A 21,749-nucleotide genomic window follows, 5' to 3' on the forward strand; every position below is an offset into this window, starting at 1 on the left:
GAGTAAGTACCGTTTTTCTTGCGTGCGGATTTTAATGGATCTAACGTTTGTCGCGGTGATCGAGCATCAGCGTTTAATTGAAAAACGCTAAGGCGTTTCTCGGTTAATATTTTTTTTGAAAAAATGTCTCGAATGTGATTATGGGATTGTGAAGAATGTGTGGAGAAGTTCCTGCGTGATTTTCGGATTTACTCGCTTTCGAATTTATTTCGTCGAAATTCGCGAAAGATTGGAACAGTTGGGACCATCGAATGAAATGTTTATCTTCGCCGGGGATCGATTAGAGATTTACTGACACGCGGACTCGGTTACCGTGTTGAGAAATACTTTGTTTGATTACGATATTAATTGCAGAATATTATATAATATATAATTATATAATAATATATATATATATATTATTATATATAATATTATATATAATAATATATATATATATATATATATTATTATATATAATATTATATAATTATATTATATTATTTTTATATTTTATATTATATATAGTATAGTATACTATTATTAATATATTATAATTATATTATAATATTATTATATAATAATATATTATAATTATATTATATTATATTATATAATTATATAATATAATAATATAATATTATATTATATAATATATATAATTCTACTGTTGGCGAAATTCGCGCCAAGAAACATAACTATGAAGGATCAAATGATACGTTCGTCTCTAATACAGATCAATTAGAAAGCGTTACTAGACTTTTATACCGAAAGGAACGTCGACTGATTAATAAATTCGTTACAAAATATAATTCAACTGATCGAATTAAACAATGGCCGAGTGCGAGACTCGGCTCTAAAAGTTACACTTATAACGTTAAAGGTAAAAGCTTCGATGAACCCCTTTAAGAAAGGATTTATGGACTCTTAAATTACGCTCGACGGGTCATCGTTGACCCCCCCAGCTATAAAATCGTCGCCCGACTACTCAGTTCGTAGCAGTAAAACGGAACAGCTGCTCGATTGGATGCGATAAAAGAGACAAAATATCAAATAAAGAAATTAATACGGATCTAACCATGAAATGGTGTTGGAGAGAGAGCGTTTTTCGGCCCAAAATGGCCGCGCAGAAATGTGAGAAAATCATGCGCGCTATACTCGATTACGATTAGACCAAAACGTTTCCCCAAAGTATCGCCGGAGAACGAAGAAACGGCGATCGAATTCGTCGAATATAAAGCGTCCGGATGGCATGCAATTCGAATGCAGAGCCGCGCAACTTTACGTGTCGAGTGCTGCGGCTGCGCCAGATAATGTTAGCGGCGGCCAATAATGAATATTAATCGTTATCGTATCGAGTTGTTACCTAATTATCCGGGTAGTCGAGCATGCGGTACTCCGTGTCGTTTTCGTGTCGACGAAAATACGTCGATGCTTAACCGAGGATCGATTTATCGCTGGTGCACGGTGTGATATTTCGATAATCCAGAGAGTCTCGATTTTGGACGTCTACTTTGGGGGGGTGGTCATCATGTCAAGGTTATAATTAGTTAGAATATTGATTTATAATCATTTTTAACGTGACTTAGTAATTTTGACTAAAATAATATAGTATATAATATATAATATACTAGTATAATATAGTATATATATTATATACTATACTATATAATATATATACTATATTATACTACTATTATACTACTACTATATAATAATAACAATATTAATATATATATAATATATAATATAGTATAGTATTATATACTATAATACTATTATAGTACTATATACTATTATAGTATTATATACTATTATAGTATTATATACTATATTATACTACTATTATACTACTATATTATACTACTATTATACTACTATATTATATATTATATATATATATATATATTGTTATTATTATATATTATTGTACATTTATATAAAATATACAGCGAAGTAATTAAAATACTCGCAATTAAAAGTTCTTCGATTTTCTACGATTATATTTTACAAACTGATATCCAGATATTTTAAAATATAAACTATTAGTAGCACAGCTCAAAACGTGCAATAATTGCCAAAATAAACACGAACGTTCCTGCTACGAAACATTGTCGGCCAGCCAATCAATTTCGGAGAGTTCGCTTCAGGCATATTTACCTCATTCGAATGCAACACATACTATTAACGATAATACTAATTCTGGGTCACAGCGGGCTAATATTTTCAAATTAACATTAAACCAACCGACCTGTAATGATAATTAGCGTGCATCGACTCGTAAGAGTGAAAAGATAGAATTCACTTGGATTTTGTAAAGTTTTAATATATGAAACTTGTTTCAATAATATCATTTATTCAATCATTTTTCACGAAGAAGTCTCAAAAGTTTTCATTGGGTTGGCAACTAAGTAATTGCCGATTTCAGTTATAGATGTCTCTCACTCCCATTTTTATGATATCCGTAAATATTATATATTATAAAATTATTATTATTATTACTATTATGTTATCTTTTATTATGTGTGAATGTTAGCAACTGGACAAATTGAACGCAGCGGTCAAGGAAAAGCGAGCAGAATTGGTCAATCGTAAAGGTGTCATTTTCCAGCAGAACAATGCTAGGTTGCACACGTCTTTGTCCACTCGGCAAAAATTGATGGATATTGGTTGAGAATTGATGTTACACCCACCATATAGCCCTGATCTCGCGCCATCGGATTACCACTTATTTCGATCCCTGGACAACTCCCTTCGTGGTAAAACTTTTAATGACGATGACGCTGTAAAATCTCACTTAACTCAGTTTTTGTCCGAAAAGGATCGGACTTTCTACGAGCGTGGAATTTTCAAGTTGTCAGAGAGATGACAAAAGGTCATCGAACAAAATGGAAAATACATTACAGATTAAACTTCGTTCCAAGTAAAAAGAAATTTTTTATTTCATTGAACAAATCGGCAATTACTTAGTTGCCAACCCAATAGCATAGTAAAATAAAAAATCGATCATTTTGACCGTGGTAAATTTAGTGTTAACGGTAACACGAACGTTTTCCGGAACCATTGAGTTTCGGAACCGAACACAGTCTCGCAGCGGCTGTCGGAACGTCGGGCCGCGGCGGCGGCGTCGCGTCGGCAAAAATCCGGAATTAATTTCGACGTGAACGGGAAAGAAGCGATCGTGACACGGGGCCATCATTTATCCGGGAATGCGAGGCATTCCTCGCCCACGTACGCGGCGGCCGAAGGTGAGGCCAATTCAGGAAAACCTGAACCACCCGTTGTCCACGGCGATCTACGAGCGCGCGCGCGCGTGCTCGCCGGAGCGTGGGTCTTTTTTATTCGAGAGATTCTTATTCGCGGATCCCGTGTACGGTCTCTCTCTCTATTAACTAACGGCCGGCCGGTAACGAGCACGCGGCTGGGCCCCGGGCATCGAAATTTCTGATTACTCCTGACCGCACAGGAAATACTTCGGCGACCGCATGCTGCATACCGGCTGAAAAACAGGAAACACCAACACTGCGGTCTAGTCGAGTTTCGCGGCGCGCGCGCGCGCGGACCAAAGCAGATGGATATCGTCGTCGTGGCTCGAGTGTCGAAAATCATTATGCTTTGCGGCGCTCTCGCGCTCTGCCTCTCCGCGCGACACACAAGACCGCTTACAACGATCGGCACCACGAACCTGTCAATTAGGAAACAGAGCAAAAAGAACAAGCGGCGCCGGGTTTTTCGTGTTTTTCTTTTTCTTTTTTTTTTTTTTTAGCGGGCCGACACCCCGGTCGCGCATTCTGCCAACGCTGTAATCCATTTTCTGCTTCCGTGCTCCAATTTTGCCTCGCTCGACTGACCGTAACACCGTGTCGCTTGTTTTCTTTATTTATTTGCCCAAGCTGCCGCCGATGCCGCGCGATTTCCATACGTGGACGTCTTCTTGTTTCGGAATCCGTTGAAATTGGCAGGTTGCGCTGCGGTTCGTTTTATCGGGCCGTTGCAAGAAACGCTGGACGACAACGACAAGTCAAGTTTCTAGTTCGATGATTTTAATGTCGGGTCGAATCGTTATAGTTCGTGCCGCAGATATTGTTTTAAATGAGCCGTTTGTTTTGGAAGTGGTGTAAGTCGCTTTGTTTTTAAGTCGATATATTTAAGGGTTCGCGTTTGAACACGTTTAAAAATATGGACTTTACTTGTATTTGTTATCTCAGGATACTGATATTTTTCTCAGTATAAATAATTTCGTATAAACATTAAGAAATCACCACTTTTCATTACGGTAAAGTGACTTATGCCACTTTCAAAATAAACGGCTCAAATATTTATGATATGTTATAATATGATATGTGAAATTTTTAATTCGTTTACAAATATTTTAATAATATTGTTCTATGAGGATGCCAAGATTGAATTTGTTTGAACTTCGTGTGATTTATATCGTAATATATACTTCAATGAAAGAGAGTGATTAAAAATTTCTTCGAGAAATATTTTGACATCAGGAACTGTGAAAGAAAAAATTGGTGACCTATCATTTAGGCCGATTTGATAGTTCCAGTGTTAATTTATTTCGTGATTTATTATATATATTCATATTTTATATTATATATATTATTATATATATATTATATATAATATTATATTAATAATATATATAATATATATATATATAATATATTATATTATATATATTTTATTTCGTGATTTCGCTTATTTATTAATCGCTGTCACGAATTAGTAAAACGCGTAGCTTGTAAATTAACTTCATCCACCCCTTGGCAAAACGGTACAACTCCCTTCAAACTGCACCGAATTGACCTGGATATTTTTTCGATGTCGGAGAAACTGGTTTACTCTGGAACCACGAAAATAATTTTATCTAATCTCGCCATTACTCGAAGCGACAACTAAATAAAAAAAAACTGTCGTTACTTCAATTTTTTATCTGAACGTAGAACTCGAACTTCGAAAATGCGTCCCACAGATCTCGGCGACTTGTGTTTGCATGCGTGCCGAAAATTTCACGGAAAGCTCGGCGAAGTCTCGATTAAAAAAATTCGTGCCTATCCGAAACTGCCCTAATCGCCGGCGAATCGTCTCCAAGGTCTCCGTTCCCGTGAATCGTCCGAACAGCGCGCGATTCCTGTCCGGTTCGCTTTTTATCTAGCGGATCGATAACTCGGAAGATTATTCGTATCAAGATCGTCGCTATCGCCAGCCCGTTTCCCTCCCCACCACTCCCTTTTTCGCGCAGGCATTCGAATAAAATTATTCGTCGACACCGAAGTCGCCCGAGCAACCATAACCGAGAACAGCGAGTGCTCCGCTTAGGAAGATTTCGCGATAGCCAGCCGTCGCCGATCCTTCTACCCCCACCCCTTCGCGACGACGGCCGAACAAAAGGGGCGAAGGCGCGCAGGCCGGCGGATTATGCAAATGAAATCGACGGGTCATCGACGCCGTGTTCCGAGCAAATTACTAATTTACACGCCGGGAGGAATCGACTTAATTGAGATATCCGGCGAGGGTGGTTTCGGACCAGCTGTTCCGGGGGTTGATGTTCGAAATTTCGGCGACGCGACGAGCCAGTGACAAGGTTAAGCATAATCGTTCGGTAGACACTTTATGTTCCTTGAAATTCTAGTTCTTGAAGTGAAACGTTAAACGAAGTGTCAAATTATATATAATTTATATTTTCTATTCATTTGATTTATTTTGGGACAATTTTTGCTTCCTATGAAATATATTTTATTCTCTTGTATTTTTATAGTTCCATAAGTATGAGGTAAATTGACAATTTTTTAAATGAGCGCAGATGTCTTTTCAATGTTTTAATCACATTTATGCTTTTTATGCTTATAGAAATTCGAGAATCGGTTTTTTTGAAATATTGGAATTCGAAAATTAGTTTCAGGACATTTACGCTTTGCTTCGTATGAAATATATTTTATTTTCTTACATTTTATAGTTTCCGAAATAAATTGAACATTTTTTAAATAAATATAGATGTCTTCTTACTGTTCCAATTATATTTGTACTTTTTGTGCTTATAATTGAACATTTTTTAAATAAATATAGATGTCTTCTTACTGTTCCAATTATATTTCTACTTTTTGTGCTTATAATGAAACATTTTTTAAATAAATATATGTCTTCTTACTGTTTCAATTATATTTCTACTTTTTGTGCTTATAAAAATTCGAAAACCAGTCTTTTGGAAATATAAGAATTTGCGAACCCGGTTTTTTCGAAAGTCGATTTTTGTATAAATCGAACTCGGCAACATCTGCTCGCAGAGAGCAAGCTTTCATCAGCCGAGACCAAGAGCTTGCGTATCTGCTCGCGAGGAATAAATTTGAACCAGCTCCGTGCAAAAGTTCGCGATGTTTCCTTCCGTCGACCAGATACTTGTCATTTCGCGACGAAACCGGGACCATCGAAGCGATTAACAGCCATTAGAACGATTGCCGGCAGTTTGAAGGGTCTGCCGCAGGAATACGCGTGCAAACTACCCCGTGTTCCTTCGGCTTATCGCGACGTCAAGACCGAAAGCACACATGCGCGAGTAGCCGTGCAACAAGTCCATGCTACTTCCGCCCCATCTTACGCGCAGCTAGCTCGGTCTTTTTCAGCGGCGAGCGCGTAAGAACACCTCGCTGCCAGGAGTACCAATTATCGGGGCTGACTGGGGTGGTCCTGGCACGTCGGGGCGTAGGTGGAAGCTCCGTGCAACAAGTACGCGATGTTCGATGTGCTCGAGGATCGGGGTGGAAAAAATTTCTAGCCATGAGACCATGGCGCGAAGATGATTGTAAGACGTTTTAACAAGACGAGGAACCTTATTTTGGGAGATCGGGGATGAAAATTGTTCGCGGTGCGATCGGTGAGTCAGCAAGGACGCCCAACGAGGTAATTTGAAAAGGGGTGCTGGACAGATGCGAGGTAGAACGTTGCGGAGTTCGGCATTATTTGAATTGTTATTCAAATTCGAGATGTTTCTCGAATACGATATTTCATTTGAGAAATATTTCGAATAATATTTTTTGTCCATGTAATATTGCGACTAAATTCTTCGTGTAAAATTTGATTTGCATGATATTGAGAATAATATGAGAATAATAAAAAATAATATTGAGTAATAAATAATATTGAATAATGAAAAAAATATTAAAATTGTATTCGTATAATATCGCGAATGAATTCTTCGACTAAGATTTTATTTCTACAATATTTCGAATAAATTCTTCGTATAAAATTCGATTTGTATAACGTTCCGAATAAATTCGTCCAATAAAATTGTATTCGTATAATATCTCGAGTGAATTCTTCGACTAAAATATTATTTTCTATATTTCGAATAAAATTTGACTCGGGAAGTATTTCGAATAAAATTCTACGCGAGAAATATTTCGAATAAAATTTTATCCGCCTATTTCGAATATATTCTCCGAATATTTACTAAAATAATGTAAAGAAAAAGAGTCGGGAGTCGAATTTTCAAAATTTTGGTCCATTCGATAAATTTCGAATAAAATTTTATTCGAAATATTCGAAGCATTCATTCGAAACATTATACAAATACAATTTTGATCGAAGAATTTACTCGAAATATTATGCGAATACAATATTATTCGAAGAATTTATTTAAAATACTTGACGCAGTACAAAAGTAATACAAAATCAAAATAGTTCCCCTCGTTGAAGTTAAAATTAGCTTCGAGTGCAAATCGTGAATTATATTCTAAAACCATATAAATACCACAAATATACATATAAATACCATAAATACATAAAACATCCACAGTCTAATTACGACCAGATAACAGACTCGTCGAACTTCGAAGTGCAAACCATAAAGGCACAATACGAGGCCACACATATTACCGCAATGATCGTCTCAAGATACTAGAGCCGTAGTTCCCAAAAAAGAAAAATATTGTACAAGCAAACACCGTCCATTATTTCCTCGAGCGCGCCGCCTGAAAGCCCCCGTCGAAAAAGGACCATCTGCCGGGCCAAAAAAAAAAAGTAGAAGGTAAACCGACCAAAGAAGCAGAAAGTAAACCGACCAAAAAAGTAGAAGGCAAGCCAAGCAAAAAGAAAAAAAAAGGAAAAGAAAAAAATAAAATACGAGCGACTCCCATAACCTCCACGGAACGCGATCCGTAAATCCAGTGTTCAGAGAGAAACATCGCAGTTGGAGGTCGAAGTGTTTTATAATAAAACAAATGGAGGCGAATAGATTCTCGGGAGTGAAACCAGCTTTCGTGAAAATGGAATTGCGTTCTTCTGCAACGAGGTCGGGAGCGAGAGAGCGAGCGAGCAAGAGACAGAGAGAGAGACAGAGAGAGAGAGAGAGAGAGAGAGAGAGAGACGAATAGACGTCGGGAGAGAGGGATAGTGGGACACGCGAGCAACAAGTCCGCTCTATTCTGCAGCGCCTTGCTTGCACACCGAGTGCCGATTGTGAAGATTTTCGGCTGGTTTTCGTAGGTGAACAGGGTCGTGTAAACAGGGCGCCAGCTTCTGTAGCCGATCGGCCGGCTATTCGGGTCGATTGACGTCCGTTCGGCTGAGCGTCAGGATCAAGAGACACGCCGGAACACACGTAGAAAAGGACGTGCAACAAGTCCTCTCGTCAATGGCCTCTTTCGGACGTACCTCCTCTCTCTTCCGACGTCGCCTGCGTCACCGGTGACGCACGACATCCGCCACGTCACACGGTCCCGCCTCCCATCGCCTACCATCGCCTACCATCGCCTCCCATCGCCTCCCATCGCGGCTACTATAACTCCCCCATCGGACCCCGTGGCCTCAACTCCCGATACACGGGGTTCGAGCGTTAACGGAACCACGATTTTCACCGCCCACGCGGTACATTTCTCGACGCTTCTTGTCGCAGCTGCGAGCTGCCGATTCCATCCGGCAATTAGCGGCCGGCAGGTGAGTCTGACAACGTCTCGATGCTGTCGTTTGGTCGCGCACTTTCCTTGCTTTCTGATTAATCGGCGCCGATAAGATAATTCCGAGATCGCGGTCCAGTTCCCGAGCGTTGTTTAACCCCCGCGCTGCGGTTATTCCGGGTCGTTTTAACCGCGAAACGTTCATTTACAGTTTCAAGTGTTGCTCAAGGACGTTTGAAAAAGGTGTAATCGTTTTTCGGTGTGGACTAAATGACTTGAAATTGTTTCAAGATGACGGAGTGACTAGTTTGCTAGGCGTGACTATAATGATTTTCTGAAATTTTGCTGTTACTTGGAATGACAAAAATATTTTTTGAAACTCATGTTTTGTAACTTTTTATACGATCTTTTTATGCAATAATTGGATTAATGTAATTTAATTTATTTATATATCTTCAATTTAATTTATTTATATATCTTCCATTTATACGACTTTTTATGCAATAATTGGATTAATGCAACTTAATTTATTTGTATATCTTCAATTTAATTTATTCATATATCTTCAATTTAATTTATTTATATATCTTCAATTTAATTGATTTATATATCTTCAATTTAATTTATTTACATATAGAGATAAATAGAGTTTAGATAAATCAGCAGTCTAGATAAATAATTTTTTAGAATCAGCAGTTTAGATAAGTAATTTGTGTGAACTCGTTTTTTAAATTTTGCGACATTGAATGCAGATATGTCCGTCAGGAAATTTATTCAATCATTTGAGCGGGTTAAATTTCAACTTTTCAGCGAGAAACAGAATCTTCGAAGAATCTTGTTACTGTCTAATTCCATTTCGATTACAAAAATGTTCTAAATCTTGATGTATTACTGTCGGTTTTTATGCCCTTAATGAAATACACCTTTCAAGTGTGCTTATTCCTTCCAGCGAGCTTTTTTTTAAATCTTCTGTGCTCAGATTGAATCGTAGGGGATAAATGTATAATAATGTATAACTTTTACGAATCCTGGATTGGAATCGCGACCGTAATTACGATCAGCACGATTTCGTTACACACCACCAAAAGAATATCTAAACACTCTGCCGCGAAAACAATGAAGCTTTTACAGTAAAAACAGAGAAGTTTCAGCTGTAACATGTTCGAGAGTAATGCATGCAACCGCGGCGGAACGTCGAAACAACAATCGCAAGACAATGGACCACGTTGCCTTTCGTTCCCTCCAGCCTCGCCACAAAAAACCTCGAATAATATACCAAGCGATCGGAGATTTTTCAACGTCGGTGGATCAATTTTCTATATCTCTCGCGAATACAAAGAATTCATCGCGATCGCGAATAAATAGAAACACAGCGGCCCGCGAAATTGATCGCTGGACCGCAGATTTGACGCACTTATGGCAAAATTAGGTGGTTGAAATTTAGAACAGTTGGAGACGTTAAAAGAATTCCAAAATGTCAATGTATTAACTTTAATCCACTAAACTGATTAAAAGATGGATAAACTTTCTAATAAAGTTTTTATTTCTCGAAATTGATGCAGACAATTTAAGTAAAAAAATTTAATTTAAATTTTCGCATAAAAATCCGCGGTCTAGTGATCGCAAACAATTTACAACGGAATAACTTTTATTAAATTGGACTTAATCACTCGTATATTTCTTTGAGATGTTAGAGGGATTAGTTCACTGAACAATGGCTAAAAAGTTGTTAACAAAAATTGCAATTGATTAAGACGATAAAAAAATTAAAAAATGTTTCTTAATTCTTTTAATCTCTCTATTATTTCAAATCGCGACCCCCGAATGTCGCCATAAACGCATAAAACCCGCAATACAGCGATCAGTTCCACGAGCCACTATACAAACGGACCATAATTAAAAAGCGTACACGAGAGAAGAAAGGGGTGAGAGCACCCTGGACAAGTTGAAAAATATACCCCAGAGAGAAATATCGTCCGGTGGAGATTCCCTCAAAGCCGATGGCATCGAATAACTTCCAAAGCTTCCGAGCAATTTTTATATTTCGAACGTCCGTGGAACGGCCATAACTTCCCGGCGAAATTTCGCCGGGCTTGTTTTCAGGGCCGCGGCCTCGCCGGCCAACAATTTCTTTCAAGGGTCGCGTTCAACCGACGAAACACACCGGGCCCGCCGTCGGACATCGATCCATTGTCGGCCGTGGCACGCGGTTGTTTCGGTTTAAAGGGCTCGAGGAGTCCGCTGTAACTCGACCTCTCGCTCAATGGAGCTACCTGAATCACCTTAAAAGACTCCACCTAGCCCCTAACGCCGACCGGTTCTCCGCCTCTTCACCTGGCATCGCGAAAAATCGCTCGGACACCGCTTCAGCCGATCGCGGGCCATCGATCACCCGCTGTACAATGGTTGGTTCTTACCTGGAAAAAGCAGAAAAGAGACAGTGTTAAAAAATATCCTCGGTACGCATAATTCATTCGCTAATAAACAATTAAACATGTGGCTTATTATTTACTGTGATCTTTTTTACCATTTGTTCATTTCGGATACCGTGACGATTTTGTATCATCGTTTATAATTATTTTGTTCTTTGTAAATAAATAATTTTTACAGAATTTAATGTATTTAGTATGTAGTTAAATCGTGTCGCAGGACGCTTTTTTATCTGTCACATTTTTTGAGTTGCGTACAATTGTATATGTGGAATTTTCATTTCATTTTTTTGAATTAATTTATTACGAGTCAATTAATTCGTTTTCATTATTCTATTACAACGAAAACCTGAATATTTTTCACTAGTAATATAAAATGAAAAAGAAGGGCTTAAATGTATAATTTTAGTTGTGGTATATTTTTTTTCGCTTTTGGTCTGCAAGTCTTTCAAAATTTTCATAAATTGTTGACTATTTCGAAAGCTTTATAGCTCGTTAACTCTTTCGAAATTTTTATAAATCGTCAACCATTTCGAAATTTTCATAAATCGTCGACCAGTTCGAAATTTTCATAAATCGTCGACCAGTTCGAAATTTTCATAAATCGTCGAATCTTCTGAAATTTTCATAACTCGTTGACTCTTCCGAAATTTTTATAAATCGCCGACTATATCGAAATTTTCATAAATCGTCAACCCTTTCGAAAATTTCAAGAATTGTCAATTCTTTCAAAATTGTCACAACTCATTAACTCTTTCGAAATTTTTCCTAAGTCGTCAACTATTTCGAAAATTTCCCCCTTCTACGCCGATCCACGAAAAAGCTATAGACTCTTTTACGATTTCGCAGCACTTCTTTCCTCAGAATACCAACGCAACAAAAGACGATAATCTAGCCCAATTGTCAAGACAACCGCCGATGCAGAAATATTCGAAGTTCGAAGAATACCCTCGAACGTTTCCCTACAATCCGAACAACTCCGAAACCGCAGAAACGTGTAATCGGTCTAATCGCGACATCTCTTGGAGTAGCTAGTCAATAAGTGATTGTCACGTGGTGTATTCGCAACTCCGTCTATTGGACACGTTCCTCGATCGGTTCATTCCTCGGCGGGCAAGCAAGCTGTGTACACACGTAAAGCAATCAGTGCGAATAATACGCTTCGAGTCGTGTGTCTCGGGGTTCGAAACACTTTTTTCTCTCCACCTTGAGCCACTGTAAACAACAGAAATCAATAATCGGAGACCGGCGATTTGACAGGCGGCAGCCCTCAGAAACCCTAAACGCGCGAACACCCTACCCTCTCTCTACCATCGACGCGCGAACATCGGTGAAAAATCGGCGAACGATCTCGGACTCGAGATCAGGCATGAAGAAGCGACCAATCACGGTGATTAGCATGTTCCTCGCGGCAGATTATAGGACGCGATCGGCGACGTCCGGAGGATTGGGGAGGAGGGTGTTCGGGGGTTACAAACAAGCGGTTCCGAAAAAGGAGGATTCGGGGAAGGTTCCGGTCGCGTTGCGGCGCACACCTATTTTCTTGGACATTATGGGCCAATTGTCGAAATTCTGCACTATAGCTTCGTTAACCCTTCCCCCTCCCCTCCCTCACCATTCCATTTTCATCGCAGATGCAATGATTGCAACTTTTTCGATAAGTATCATATATTGGAAGAAAAAGAAAATTTACATTTATTGTGTGTCTAATTTTAATTGAACGCTTAGATATTGATGGCAGAAGAACAGAATCTTTTTTCGGCAAAGGGTTAAATTAAATCAGCAATAAGTGATCGTAGCGTTAGGAAATATACAAAAAGATGATGAAAGAAGAAATAGAGAATTTTAAAAAGTAGAAGGATTAGCTCTAATAGCTGCGATTAATAAAATAAGTTTGATGTATGAACATATATTGTACATATACAGGGTGTTTCGTCTGAGTACAGTTGTAATCAGAAAAAAGTACCCAATAAAATGGAAAACATTGAGAACTTGTAAACCAAGTAAAATTTAGGCAATAATTATTCAACACTAAACTCGCCAAGCACTGAAAGCGAAAAACGAGAGAGAGAGAGAGAGAGAGAGAGAGAGAGCGTAAAATTTAATGTATGTATTTTAATTTATATTTTCTCCTACATAAGAATCTCAATAACATCAACAATCTCAAAATAAAAACCTTGCAACCTTTAAAAGTGACCGTCACATAGCAGGTATAGCGTAAAACTGCAGCAACCGGCTAACAAAAGACCGAAATTTACGTAACACCGTGATTCGCGTGCATTCGCAATGAACCTAACCGTAAAGTCCATTTCCTCGGATTTTCTCATGCCCGGATCGCTTATCGAAGATCCGATGAAGCAGTGGCGCAAAATTTCGACGATCGATCTCGGCCGACGTCGTCCAAAAGAACAACAACAACAACAACAACAACAACAATAATAATAATAACAATAACAACAACAATAATAATAATAATAGACGTTTCGTTCCATTGTAACGGCGGTGCTCCGCGAAAGAAGGAGAGCGCCGAGACGGCACGGAAACAGGGACGCGAAGAAAGAGAGAAACGGACGGTCGGGGTGCCGAGCGAGTAGGAGTGCTCGGCGGGAGGGAGGGCGGGATAGAGCGAGTCCCTCTCTATTGATTTCCTGCCGAGGGTGGGCCAACGAAGGGAGGATTAGGTATCGGCTCACTCGTTGCCGCTTTCTCGCTCCGTCCCGCACCCGCGCCCCGGCTTTTCCTCTTTTTCCCTCGCAGAGCGGGCTTCTGCGGTAATTCGGGGTGCACCTGGCGTCGGCGGGACGAGGACGCGGATAGCACCCCGCGGGCGCGGCGTGGAGGCGGTTGATCGAGCCCGCTGGAAGAAAAGAAAGAAAGGTGGCCGAAAAAGGAGCCGACTATCCCGCGTTCCGCTACGACATTCGACTCTGTCGTCCGTCCTCCCCGCCGTCGCCCCCCTTTCCAACACACCCCTCGCTCCAGCTCGTTTCTCTCTGTCCTGTTCACGGGCGCACACGCTTTTCCAGCCGTCTGTCGCGGACTCTGTTGGTATTAGTGTGCCGTTCTCTGTGTGTATGTTTGTATGTGTGTGTGTATCGCAACGTGGTAGAGGAGTCCGTCGCATCGTCGCTGTCTCTGCTGCCGATGGTGGCGGCGACGGCGGCGGCGACGGCGGTGGTGGCGGTTGGGTGGTGTACAGTCACGCCGGTGGTGGTAACAGAATGGTGCGGGTGACGCAAACACTGGCAATCGCAATGGTAGCGACAGCGATAGGCACACGGTCGCGATACCGACACCGAGAGAGAGAGAGAGAGAGAGAGAGAGAGAGAGAGAGAGAGAGCGGCGAAGAGCGCGCGGCGCAACGGCGACGGGGTGAGACAGGGTGAGACAGAGTGCAACGGGGTGCAACCGTCGCCGTGTTGGTGCAGCAAACACACCGCCGGTATCCTCGCCCTCTCGGGCACACGGTGTCGCGAGGAACCGAGCCGAGCCGAGAGCCGCGGATCCACCGGTGGCGGCCATTGTAGTAGTGGTAGTAGTAACTATAGTGGAAGTAGTATCGTTGCCAACTGCGAGCATGCTCGCGATATGGCGACGTCGGTGGTGGTGGTGGTGGTGGCACGCGTCCTGGTGGTAGTAAACTTGCGTACAAGCGACGTGACGTCAGAACCCGAGCCACCGTAACCCATGAATCCGCGCCTCCGCCCCCGCCGACCGCCGGCGCTCCCACGACCACCCTAACCGCTAACCCTCCGCCGCCCCTTCCACCGGCCAGATACTATCGATATTACTCCCGTTTCGCTTCACGGACAAATTAATGGTGTGGCCGAGGGCTCGCGCGCCGATTTCTGCCGATTTCTGCCGATTCCTGCCGATTCCTATATACCGATTTAGGGGCCGCCGCGAACCCTGCCCCTGTCGCCGGTTTTTTCCCTCGCAGATCGTCGCCGCCGTCGACGTCGCCGTCGCCTTTGATCGCGATCCTCCGTCGCGACAGGTATTTACTGTGTGAGATGATGGGGACGAAGTGTTTCGCGAGACCGGTTCGCAGCCTCGGCTCGAGGCGCGACCGTCTTCTAGGGTGTCCGAGACGCGGGGTGGATGATTGTATTCTTACCCTAGTTCGACGGGCTCGAAGCCGGAATGAAAATGACGGGGCGAGACTTGGGATTTAATAAGGGGAGGATTTGCGAGATCGTCGAGCCCTTTGTACGGCTGGAATTCGCCGATGCCGAATGCGGGCATCGGGGACAAGTATCTTCGCTGGTTTCAACCCTTGAATGTTTGCACCTATTACACGACTTAGGCGATCCCTGTTTGCGGCTCCTTTGGGAAAAATTAGAGTCGGGCGAAAGTTTTGCATTTGACTCGTAAATAGAAAATATGTATGTATATAATACGAATGCGATTGGATCTTGGTAGTTTATACGTGTCTGTTGGATTTTTCAATTTTGCACACACCGTAAATGCATAATTAGTAATTAGTAGGAAACTAGTAATAGTTTTGTAGACTCTCCGGCCATCTTGAAGAAATTCCATCCGAATGTTCCAATGTTTCGTTTAAAAAATCTATACAATTTTGTAGATTCAAATGCATAGAACCGAATACAGGCTTCGTACCAGCTTCAACCGTATATTTAGGTGTGTTAATAGTACATATCCTGTCATTGATTTTTTTACTCATTCATCGCTCTCATTTAAACATATCACACGTCGCTTAACGTCGTCGTAGTCTCTCGTAATTTATTAATCTCCCCAGACCTTGTATGTATTTTTTAATAGGCTGTCGCCCGTAAAGATAGAATAAATAAATAAATAATCGCTTGAGGGATCAGTCAACGGTAAGATAACTGGAAAGTGTAGCAGAATTTTGCTAGATTCTTTGCACTTTCAAGCGTTTCTAGGTGCCCAGTTTTTAGTCGATAATTCCAAGAAATCCGAGAGTTAACTGAAAAATTAACCAAAGAATTGGCTGAAGAATTAACCGAAGAATTAACTGAAAAATTAACCGAAGAACTAACACAAAGAATTAACCGAAGAATTAACAAGAAGAATTAACTGAAAAATCAACCGAAGAACTAACCGAAGAATTAACTGAAAAATCAACCGAAAAACTAACCGAAGAATTAACTGAAAAATCAACCGAAAAACTAACCGAAGAATTAACTGAAGAATTAACTGAAGAATTTACTAAAGAATTAACTGAAAAATTAATCGAAGAACTAACCAAAATATTAACCGAAGAATTAACAAGAAGAATTAACTGAAAAATCAACCGAAGAATTAATCAAAGAATTGACAAGGAGAATTAACTGAAGAATTAACTAAACAGTCAACCGAAGAATTGACCAAAGAATTGAAAAGAAGAATGATCACTGCCATCTATGGAGCTCGCCAATATATCTCAAAACCACATTCCGCAATCGAAAAAATATCCCGCCGCTTTTTAATGCTATTACTATTAATTGGAAAGTCGGAGCAAAATTTACTGCAATTGCGATCGCGGATAGAACAGAATTACCCGGTCCATCGATCACGAAAGAATCCTGATCGCGTATCCGTGATCTGCATACGCGATTTGCAACGAATCACGGTAGCGGTAAGTGATTATACGGTTATTTCGCGTCGGGCACCTTAATGGCGCGGCGTCACTGTTACGTTTTATTTGTACCCGGTTATTGGACGCTACGCCGTATTATCACCGAGATTTGTACGAAGACCGAGTGGCGGCACTTCAACATTAGTGTAATCTATGAGTCATTTCAATCGCGGCTACCGAGCTACTCCGTACTCGTAAATCCTTATTTATCGCTCGAGTAATTGCAAACATTTCCCGCCGATCAGGATTTTCTCGGCACGGGAAGCGCCCCTCGAAAGAAATAACGCGATTTTTACGCGGCCAGAATTCGATCTTCGCGAGAAAGACGAACGATGTTCTATGTACCAATTTACTGCACGAGGTTGCTACGCCTTTGAGAACAACTCCATCAAATGTGATAAATAATTCGAACATTTTCTTAATCATGCCAATTTCAAAAACGTCAGGGGAACGCTTATTTTCTTGCGTAAAACAGACTATAAAATAATTTATTTAAGTAATTCAATGTCAGAGGAAAGACCAAATAATACGGCTTTTTATACAGGTGTCCCAAAATTATTGTACAAGCGAGAAATGCGAGGTTCCTCGGGTCATTTGAAGTAACTTTTTCCTTAGCGAAAATGCGATCCGCGGCTTCGTTTACGAGTTATCAACGAAAAATCAACGACCAATGAGCGACGCGATTAGCTGGCGCGAGGCGGCCGGACCAACTAGCGGTCGAACCCCAGTTCGACGCCGCCCAGCACTGGGCGAGCTCGCTTCTGATTGGTCGCTGTTTTTCGCTAATAACTCGTAAACGAAGCCGCGGATCGCATTTTCACTAAGGAAAAAGTTACTTCAAATGACCTCGGGAACCCCTCGTTTCTCGCTTGTACAATAATTTTAGGATCGACTGCGACGAGATAGTTAATAAGTCTGCGAAACTAAAGAAAGGAAAAATTTTCTCCAAGTATCTGCAGATATGTTATTGCAATATCAGATAAAATGTTACGAGATCTTTTGACCTTCGTTGATATCGCTTTTAGCGAGATTTTGTCCAAAATGATTTGCATTGCAAATGTGCATCTGACCCGCTCGCGACTAATCGTGGATCACGCGAGACACCCTGTACAGCAGGGGTGTCAAACTCGCGGACCGAGATGAACATTTTTGCGGCCCAGTCAATATATCCGACGCAAAGTAAAAATGTGAAATAGAAATTAAAATTAAAAATTAAATTAAAATTAAAAATTAAATTAGAAATTTTGAAAGTACTCTCGGCCAATAAAATTTCTCCCGAAATAGGAAGGTATCAGGACGTAAACAACAATTTAACATTATATATATTTATTACAATGTACTAGTCAAAATAAAAATATTTGTTTCTATGAACATCGATCTTTTTTTCGCGGTCCACCTAAAATTAAGCATTGTTTATTTGGCCCAAGTTAGCTCTCGAGTCTGACACCCCTGCTGCACAGGAGTCGAGAATCAACGAAAGAAAAATCGCCGCTTATGTCTTTCCGTTGCAGCGTCTGGCGGCGGCGTAACTCACGGCGCGCCTATTTTCCGTTCGTATCGCGGCGCGGCCACCTTCCGCCAACCCAGATATCGCCGATATTAATGGACCGTCCGCAACGTAACCGGTTAACCGGCGGCCTGTGACACAACTTATCAGAAGATGACCGCGATTAGCCAGCGCGCGCGGTTACCCCGGTCATTACGATCTGCTCTCGTTATCCTTCGAATGAAGTTTGCGTCGCGGGCCCGCGGCCGCCGCCGCTCCCCGCGTCCCGCGATTCCGGGAAGGTGCGTGTAATCGTGTTTATCGAGGGAACGGATTACCGTGGCCTTGGCGGAGTCTGTTCTCGCCTGCCGCGCGTATCGCTGAACCGGACACCAACCGTGGGCTTTTTTCATTGCGTGCCGCGGATCGCCGGTTCGAGAGTCTTTATGACGCCTATCGAGCGACGATACCGAGACCTTTCGGTTTATTTATTTATCGGCGGATAGCCGCTATTAGCCCGCCGCCTCGCAGCCGAGGAACGGGCTGCGACGGCGTCGCGTCGGCTGCAATTTTATGCATTACTCCGCGCGTCCATGGTTCCGTGAACAAATTGACATCGATTTTTCTATTAAGGGGCACCCGGGTTTAGGACGCTGAATTAGCAGCGATTTTTCAGAATTCCTTTTTTCCTCTCTCGACAACCTCGATCGGTGTGCGAAGTATGTACATACGTACTTGCACGTACGTCTTTCGAAGCTGGATTTACGGTGCGCTAACGAAAAAATCGGCTGTTTTATGTATTTGTTTATAGGAGCCGTTTTTATTTTGAAAGTGGCATAAGTCGGTTTGTTTTTAAGTCGATATATTGAAGGGTTTGCGTTTGAACACGTTTAAAAATATGGATGCTAACTTTCGAGGAGATTTACTTGTATTTGATATCTCAGGATACTGATATTTTTCTCAGTATAAATAATTTCGTATAAACATTAAAAAATCACCGTTTTTCATTACGGTAAAGTGACTCTTATGCCACTTTCGAAATAAACGGCTCATATGTAGAAGTAACGATGAGACATTTATTTGGATTTTCTACGAGTCTTATATTTGCAGCAAACGAGGAATATTGAATAAATATAAATGTATCTTAACGATCCGAATAATCGGGAATTCAAAAATTAGGGATACGTCATTTTCACGAGTTAACTATCGATTTATATAAATGAGAAAATCGATCATTTCTAAGCTTGTAAATCAGCTCGATGATTTTGATCTCTTCGCGCCGCTTCGCTCTCCCACCAGTTTCGATTAATAATTATTTCCTCGCATTCATTAATTTCCTTTTTCTCTCGAGTTCTTCTTCGCATTTGAACTTTCTTTTTAGATTCAGGTTTTCGTATTTTATCCGTTCTTGCGCGACTGCAAACATTACTATCAATTTCTCAATAATTTCATTTCAAAATAAAGTTATTGTATCATAATTATTTAACACTTCGCGCGACGGAATTGTTCGATAATTAATTTTTCCGCTGACGTGTTATATTCTCAATTTTATCGAGTTCCATAAAAGGTGAGAATCGTTGAAAAAAGCGGGCGATATCACGCAATCGGGACTTTCAATTCGATGAAACAAAGTCGCTTTAATTTTTCGAAACTTTCGGAGATTCCGGCGCGGCAGTGAAAGCGTTGGAAAAGATTTTCAGTTTCCGTGCAACCGCATACATAGCCGAAATATTCCGAAACTGTAACTTCCGTAGCGCTCGACGGCGATAAAGACATCATTAACATCGTTATTAGCGTTATCGATGGCAGCGGCGGAACACGAAGAATCAATTAACCGTAGAATGGCGGCCGATTACGCGCGGACGCACCGAGAAAAGTGAACGAAAGAGAGAGAGAGAGAGAGAGAGAGAGAGAGAGAGAGAGAGAGAGAGAGAGAGAGAGAGAGAGAGAGAGAGTGAGAGAGAGAGAGGCCGATCCACGATCCGAGGAATTACAAATATTACGTTTCATTTCGAATTAATGGGGTGTACTTACAAGCGGCCGCGAGAGCAGGCCAAGCGCGCCGCTCTCGATTCGAGCAAAACGCGCGCGATACGCGCGCGAAACAATGCGCGGGATCCGCACGGAGAGCCGCGGGCGTCCCGCGATCGCTCCATTTAACATGATTTACGGGCCCGACCGCGAATTACGCGGAGCATTCCGCCGAAAGAGGATCGAACGATCGTTCGTTGCGCCGGCGAATAAAAATTGCCTTCGAATTTCGGCGAAATTTAAGGAAACATCGGCCAATTTAGAAAAAAGAACTAACCGATACGAAACGTTGTGGAATAAATCGTCCGACAAAAATGTACGCTCACGATGAGAATGAAGTCGGAACCACCAAATATTTCGAGCGACGAAGACGATTGATTAATTAAGAAGATTGACCGATTAAGAAGAAAAATCTTAGAAGAATGTTGTCTCAAATCAAACATTTATTCCATACATTTTTATTTTATTATTTTCTATTTACAACTTTTATTTCGTAATTGTTGTCACCGTTTATAATTTACCGAATAATTTCATGCGATTTTTCTACGATTTCTCTGCGATTTTTGTACGCATTTAAATTAGATTAACGTCCGTTTATTTTGAAAGTGGCATAAATCACTTTGTTTTTAAGTCTCGATATATTAAATATATAACCCTTAAATTCTAAGGGTTTGCGTTTCAACACGTTCAACCCTTTGCACTCGAAGCTATTTCAACTGAAAACATGAAATCATTTTTCTAACTTACACTATTTCTATTTTATATGAGAAAATGCATTTTATGCACATATGAAAATCGACTCTTGGGACTAGCGCAACAGTTATACTCTTAATAATTCTTCAAATGTGAACTTTGTTAATATCAAAATTATCTTAAAAGCTGATATAATAAATATTAGTGGCGCCTCAGAGTCGCCACTGAGTGCAAAGGGTTAAAAATATGAATGCTAACTTTCGAGAAGATTTACTTGTATTTGTTATCTCGGGATACTTGATATTTTTCTCAGTATAAATAATTTCGTATAAACATTAAAAAATCACCACTTTTCACTACGGTAAAGTGACCCTTTTTTTATGTCACTTTCAAAATAAACCACTCAATTGAGCTTCGAACAGCGCGGATATTTTTGGGTCGCACAGACGCGAGAGCAAATTGTACGATCTGCCGGCAATGTCAAGGTTTCATGGATCGCTGATTCTTGCGGCAGTTTTTCGAAAATTCGTGCCGCAGGCGGCGCGCGGTTTCGTCGACCGCGCGCGGCCGCGTCGCGGGAATCAATCGAATCCCCGCGAGGATCGCGCGGCAGCGGCTTCGAGCTGGAACCG

At 41.0% G+C, this 21,749-nt stretch overlaps 1 protein-coding gene across 5 annotated transcripts in view; it reads right to left on the reverse strand.

Moving 5' to 3' along the window:
- Nucleotides 1-21,749, reverse strand: part of lilli (AF4/FMR2 family member lilliputian) — a 447,030-nt gene that overhangs the window by 330,342 nt on the left and 94,939 nt on the right. The gene's annotated exons all lie outside the window — the stretch shown is intronic.

This window comes from Megalopta genalis, chromosome 3 (assembly GCF_051020955.1).
Source record: "Megalopta genalis isolate 19385.01 chromosome 3, iyMegGena1_principal, whole genome shotgun sequence".
In the NCBI taxonomy this organism is placed as follows: domain Eukaryota; kingdom Metazoa; phylum Arthropoda; class Insecta; order Hymenoptera; family Halictidae; genus Megalopta; species Megalopta genalis.